Below are 6,881 nucleotides of genomic sequence, written 5' to 3' on the forward strand. Positions count from 1 at the left end.
ACCATCAGCACGGCAAGATATCTCGCAGAAATCAGCGTGGATCCCGATGTTTCTTTACATCTGCAACTTTTTCCGAAGAACAACAGTTTATGTCGCCTTTAATGTAATGAAATGTCCTAAAGCCAGGGTGTTCAACACCTGGGGAATAAAATAAGGGATATATTTTGGGTAGGGGAAGAGGTAGTGGTGGAGGATTATTGCGGGGGAGGGTATAATGGTGGGGAATTATTGCTGGTGATGGGAGTGGGTAGTGATGGGGAAATATTGCTGGGGGGGGGGCGGGAATCATTGCTGGTGGTTTGGAGAAGTGAGGGATTATTGCTGGTGACTGGGGGAGTGATGTTGGATTATCGCTGGTGGGAGGGGGGTAGTGTGGGATTATTGCTGGTGACGGGCTAGTGGAGAATTATTGCTGGTGACTGGGGGGTAGTGGGGATTATTGCTGGTGACGGGGGGGGGAGTGATGTGGGATTATTGCTGATGATTGAGGTAGTGATGTTGGATTATCGCTGGTGATGAGGTAGTGTGGGATTATTGCTGGTGACTCGGGGGGGGGGGGGGGTAGTGGGGATTATTACTGGTGACTGGGGGGTAGTGGGGATTATTGCTGGTGACTGGGGGGTAGTGGGGATTATTGCTGGTGACTGGGGGGTAGTGGGGATTATTGTTGGTGATTGAGGGGGTAGTGGGTATTATTTCTGGTGATTGAGGACGGTAGTGATGTTGGATTATCGCTGGTGATGAGGTAGTGTGGGATTATTGCTGGTGACTCGGGGGGGGGGGGTAGTGGGGATTATTACTGGTGACTGCGGGGCAGTGGTAGGGGATTATTGCTGGGGGTGGGAATTATTGCTGGTTACTTGGGGGAATTAGTGGGGGATTATTGTTGGAGAATGGGGGGGGGGAGTGATGTGGGTTTCTTGCTGGTGACTGGGGTGGTGATGTGGGGTTATTGCTGGTGACTGGGGTGGTGATGTGGGGTTATTGCTGGTGACTGGGGTGGTGATGTGGGGTTATTGCTGGTGACTGGGGTGGTGATGTGGGGTTATTCCTGGTGACTGGGTGGTGATGTGGGGTTATTGCTGGTGACTGGGGTGGTGATGTGGGGTTATTGCTGGTGACTGGGGTGGTGATGTGGGGTTATTGCTGGTGACTGGGGTGGTGATGTGGGGTTATTGCTGGTGACTGGGATGGTGATGTGGGGTTATTGCTGGTGACTGGGGTGGTGATGTGGGGTTATTGCTGGTGACTGGGGTGGTGATATGGGGTTATTGCTGGTGACTGGGGTGGTGATGTGGGGTTATTGCTGGTGACTGGGGTGGTGATGTGGGGTTATTGCTGATGACGGGGGTAGTGGGGAATTATTGCTAGTGACTGGGGGGAATTGGTGGGGATTATTGTTGGAGAATGGGGGGGAGTGATGTGGGTTTATTGCTGGTGACTGGGGTGGTGATGTGGGGTTATTGCTGGTGACTGGTGTGGTGATGTAGGGTTATTGCTGGTGACTGGGGTGGTGATGTGGGGTTATTGCTGGTGACTGGGGTGGTGATGTGGAGTTATTGCTGGTGACTGGGGTGGTGATGGGTTATTGCTGGTGACGGGGGGTAGTGGGGAATTATTGCTAGTGACTGGGGGGAATTGGTGGGGGATTATTGTTGGAGAATGGGGGGGGGGGGAGTGATGTGGGTTTATTGCTGGTGACTGGGGTGGTGATGTGGGTTTATTGCTGGTGACTGGGGTGGTGATGTGGGGTTATTGCTGGTGACTGGGGTGGTGATGTGGGGTTATTGCTGGTGACTGGGGTGGTGATGTGGGGTTATTGCTGGTGACTGGAGTGGTGATGTGGGGTTTTTACTGGTGACTGGGTGGTGATGTGGGGTTATTGCTGGCGACTGCGGTGGTGATGTGGGGTTATTGCTGGTGACTAGGGTGGTGATGTGGGGTTATTGCTGGTGACTGGGGTGGTGATGTGGGGTTATAGCTGGTGACTGGGGTGGTGGTGTGGGGTTATTGCTGGTGACTAGGGTGGTGATGTGGGGTTATTGCTGGTGACTGGGGTGATGATGTGGGGTTATTGCTGGTGACGGGGGTAGTGGGGAATTATTGCTGGTGACTGGGGGATAGTGGGGATTATTGCTGGTGACTGGGGGGGTAGCGGGGATTATTGCTTGTGACTGGGGGGCAGTGGTGGGGGATTATTGCTGGTGACTGGGGGTGGTAGTCTGGCGGATCATGGCTGGTAGTTTGGGGGTAGTGGGGAGTTATTCCTGGTGACTGGGGGGCATGGAGTGGTGAATTACTGGGGGCAGTGGTGGGGGATTATTGCTGGTAACCTGGGGGGGCAATGGTGCGGGATTATTGCTGGTGACGGGGAGGGCAGTGGTGGGGATTATTGCTGGCGACTGGGGGGGCAGTGGTGAGGGATTATTGCTGGTTATTTGGGGGGGCAGTGGTGGGGGATTATTGCTGGTGACTGTGGGGACAGTGGTGAGGGATTCCTGCTGGAGACGGGTGCAGTGGTGGGGGATTATTGCTGGTGACTGCGGGGCAGTGGTAGGGGATTATTGCTGGGGGTGGGAATTATTGCTGGTTACTTGGGGGAATTAGTGGGGGATTATTGTTGGAGAATGGGGGGGGGGAGGGGAGTGATGTGGGTTTCTTGCTGGTGACTGGGGTGGTGATGTGGGGTTATTGCTGGTGACTGGGGTGGTGATGTGGGGTTATTGCTGGTGACTGGGGTGGTGATGTGGGTTATTCCTGGTGACTGGGTGGTGATGTGGGGTTATTGCTGGTGACTGGGGTGGTGATGTGGGGTTTTTGCTGGTGACTGGGGTGGTGATGTGGGTTATTGCTGGTGACTGGGGTGGTGATGTGGGGTTATTGCTGGTGACTGGGGTGGTGATGTGGGGTTATTGCTGGTGACTGGGGTGGTGATGTGGGGTTATTGCTGGTGACTGGGGTGGTGATATGGGGTTATTGCTGGTGACTGGGGTGGTGATGTGGGGTTATTGCTGGTGACTGGGGTGGTGATGTGGGGTTATTGCTGATGACGGGGGTAGTGGGGAATTATTGCTAGTGACTGGGGGGAATTGGTGGGGATTATTGTTGGAGAATGGGGGGGGAGTGATGTGGGTTTATTGCTGGTGACTGGGGTGGTGATGTGGGGTTATTGCTGGTGACTGGTGTGGTGATGTGGGGTTATTGCTGGTGACTGGGGTGGTGATGTGGGGTTATTGCTGGTGACTGGGGTGGTGATGTGGGGTTATTGCTGGTGACTGGGGTGGTGATGTGGAGTTATTGCTGGTGACTGGGGTGGTGATGGGTTATTGCTGGTGACGGGGGGTAGTGGGGAATTATTGCTAGTGACTGGGGGGAATTGGTGGGGGATTATTGTTGGAGAATGGGGGGGGGGAGTGATGTGGGTTTATTGCTGGTGACTGGGGTGGTGATGTGGGGTTATTGCTGGTGACTGGGGTGGTGATGTGGGGTTATTGCTGGTGACTGGGGTGGTGATGTGGGGTTATTGCTGGTGACTGGGGTGGTGATGTGGGGTTATTGCTGGTGACTGGAGTGGTGATGTGGGGTTATTACTGGTGACTGGGTGGTGATGTGGGGTTATTGCTGGCGACTGCGGTGGTGATGTGGGGTTATTGCTGGTGACTAGGGTGGTGATGTGGGGTTATTGCTGGTGACTGGGGTGGTGATGTGGGGTTATAGCTGGTGACTGGGGTGGTGATGTGGGGTTATTGCTGGTGACTAGGGTGGTGATGTGGGGTTATTGCTGGTGATTGGGGTGATGATGTGGGGTTATTGCTGGTGACGGGGGTAGTGGGGAATTATTGCTGGTGATATGGGGATAGTGGGGATTATTGCTGGTGACTGGGGGGGTAGCGGGGATTATTGCTTGTGACTGGGGGGCAGTGGTGGGGGATTATTGCTGGTGACTGGGGGTGGTAGTCTGGCGGATCATGGCTGGTAGTTTGGGGGTAGTGGGGAGTTATTGCTGGTGACTGGGGGGCATGGAGTGGTGAATTACTGGGGGGCAGTGGTGGGGGATTATTGCTGGTGTTGGGGGGGGTTATTGCTTCTGATGGGGGGATTATTGCTGAAAACTGGGGTGGCATTGGTGGGGGATTATTGCTGGAGACTGTGGGGGAGTTATTGCTGGTGACGGGGAGGGGGTCACTGGTGGTTGGATTATTGCTGGTGACTGGAGGGGCAGTGGTGGGGGATTATTGCTGGTGATGGAGGACAGTGGTGGGGGATTATTGCTGGTGACTGGAGGGGCAGTGGTGGGGGATTATTGCTGGTGACTGGAGGGGCAGTGGTGGGGGATTATTGCTGGTGACTGGAGGGGCAGTGGTGGGGGATTATTGCTGATGATGGAGGACAGTGGTGGGGGATTATTGCTGGTGACTGGGGGTGCAGTGGTTGTGGATTATTGCTGGTGACTAGGGAGGCAGTAGTAGGTGATTATTGCTGTTTACTTGGGGGGCAGTGGTGGGGGATTATAGCTGGTGACTGGGGGGGGCAGTGGTCGGGGATTATTCCTGGAGACTGGAGAGGCAGTGGTGGGTGATTATTGCTGGTGATGGGGAGGGGGGCATTGATGGGGGATTATTGCTGGTGACTAGGGGGGCAGTGGTGGGGGATTATTGCTGGAGACTAGGGGGGCAGTGGTAGGGAATTATTGCTGGTCACTTGGGGGGCAGTGGTGGGGGATTATTGCTGGTGACTGCGGGGGGCAGTGGTGGGGGATTATTGCTGGTGACTGGGGGGGGCAGTGGTGGGGGATTATCGCTGGTGACGGGGAGAGCAGTGCTGGGGGATTATTGCTGGCGACTGGCGAGCGGGTAGTGGTGGGGGATTATTGCTGGTGAGTGGGTAGTGGTAGGGGATTATTGCTGGTGGTTGAGGGAGATTATTCCTTGTGACGGGGGATTATTGCTGCTGACTGGGAAGGGTAATGGTGGGGGACTATTGCTGGTGATTGGGGGACTCGTAATGGTGGGCATTATTGCTGGTGACTGGGTGGGGTCATTGTTTGGGGATTATTGCTGGTGATAGGGGTAGCGATGGGGGATTAATGCTGGTGACGGGTGGGGTAATGGTGGGGGGCTATTGCTGGTGAATGGAAGGGGCTCATAGTGGTGGGGGATTATTGCTGGCGACTGAGTGGGGTTATTGGTTGGGGATTATTGCTGGTGACGGAGGGGTCATGCTGGAGGATTATTGCTGGTGACTGGGGGTGGGGCTAGTGTTGGGGGATTATTGCTGGTCAGTGGTGGGCAATTATTGTTGGTGACTGCGGGGAAGTGTGAGGGGGGGGGAGGGGGTAGTGGTGGGGGCTAATTTCTGGTGACTGGGGAGAGGTAGTGGGGATTATTGCTGGGGCCATCCGGGGATTAGTGGTGGGGGATAATTGCTGAAGGTGGGATTGGTGGTGGGCGATTATTGCTGATGATTGAGTGAGTTAGTGGTGGCTGATTATTGCTGGTGACGTCCGGAGGTTAGTGGTGGGGGATTATTGCTGGTGACTGGAAGTGGGGTTGGTGGTGGGGGATATTGCTGGTGACTGGGTGGGGGTGTGGTGGTGATGGGGATTATTGGTGGGGGGTGGTAGTCGTGGGTTATTATTGCTGTGGGTGGGGTTGGCGGTGGGGGATTATTGCTGTGGGTGGGGTTGGCGGTGGGGGATTATTGCTGGTGATTAGGGATTGTGGTGGGGGATTCTTGCTGGTGACTGGGGGTGGTAGTGATGGGGGATTCTTGCTGGTGACCGTGTGGTGGGGCACCGGTGGGGATTATTGCTTTAGATGGGGGGAGGGGGAGATTAGGCTTGTTGTGGAGACGAGTGGCTTGTTAAAATTTTGAGTGCGGGGGTTGGGACCAGGGTGACAAATTGTCCCTTATTTTACAGGGCTCTGCTCTCTCAGCCCCACACATCATAACAGCCCCACTCTCAAATTTGGCAGTGCCTGCCCGTTCCGATCCCCCAGAACCGAGTTTCCATTAATTCTCACAACAGTTGGGTGGCTGGGATGTTTTGAGACCCTAATATAGTAAGAGGGAGGGTGGGGTCTTAAAAGCAACTAAAACTTACAATTCATCTTGTTGAGTCACAGCTTCATCTCTGACAGACTCACTTGCAGTCATGCTTAATTCACTCCGATTCACCCTGGAGACTCCCAGGATCAGTCTCGCACTGGTTGTCCTGGAATCAAGGATATGAGACAAACTCAAAATTAGGAACAAAAAAATAAGTGACAGTTGGTCACCCTGAAGACGCTTCACAGGAACACTCTAAAACAAAACATGATGCCAAGCCACATGAGATATTCGGTCAGGTGACTAAAATCTTGGTAATAAGAGGGATGTTTTAACAAGCTTCTTATGGAGGAAGGCGTGATGTAGGGAGGCAATTCCCAGAGTTGGGCGAAGCATCTGAAGGCACAGCCGCAACTGGTGGAATAATTATAATAGGGAATTCGCAAGAGGCAGGAATTTGTGCGGCGCAGATGTCTTGGAGGGTTGTGGGGCCAGAGCAGATTAGAGATAGGGAGGGGTGAGGCCATGGAGGGATTTGAAGAACTGAGAATTTTAAAATCAAGATGTTGCGTGACCAGGAGCTGATGTAGGTTAGTGAGCACAGGGTTATTAGGGAAACAGGACTGACTGCGCGCTAAGACAAGGGCAACAAAGCTTTGGGTGGCTTCAGGTTTGCGACGGGCCAGCATTGCCTGTTCCTTGTTTCAAGGATGATGTCTACTCCAGGTCAATGGGTTTTTGTTCAAGGTAAAGGGAGTATCTTTGAAGCAGTTTCTTTATCCCCCCTGGAAAGTTGGTCATTTGATAGTTTAGAATCCTGGATCGTTGGGGGA

The sequence above is a fragment of the Scyliorhinus canicula genome, chromosome 2 (assembly GCF_902713615.1).
Source record: "Scyliorhinus canicula chromosome 2, sScyCan1.1, whole genome shotgun sequence".
Lineage (NCBI taxonomy): Eukaryota > Metazoa > Chordata > Chondrichthyes > Carcharhiniformes > Scyliorhinidae > Scyliorhinus > Scyliorhinus canicula.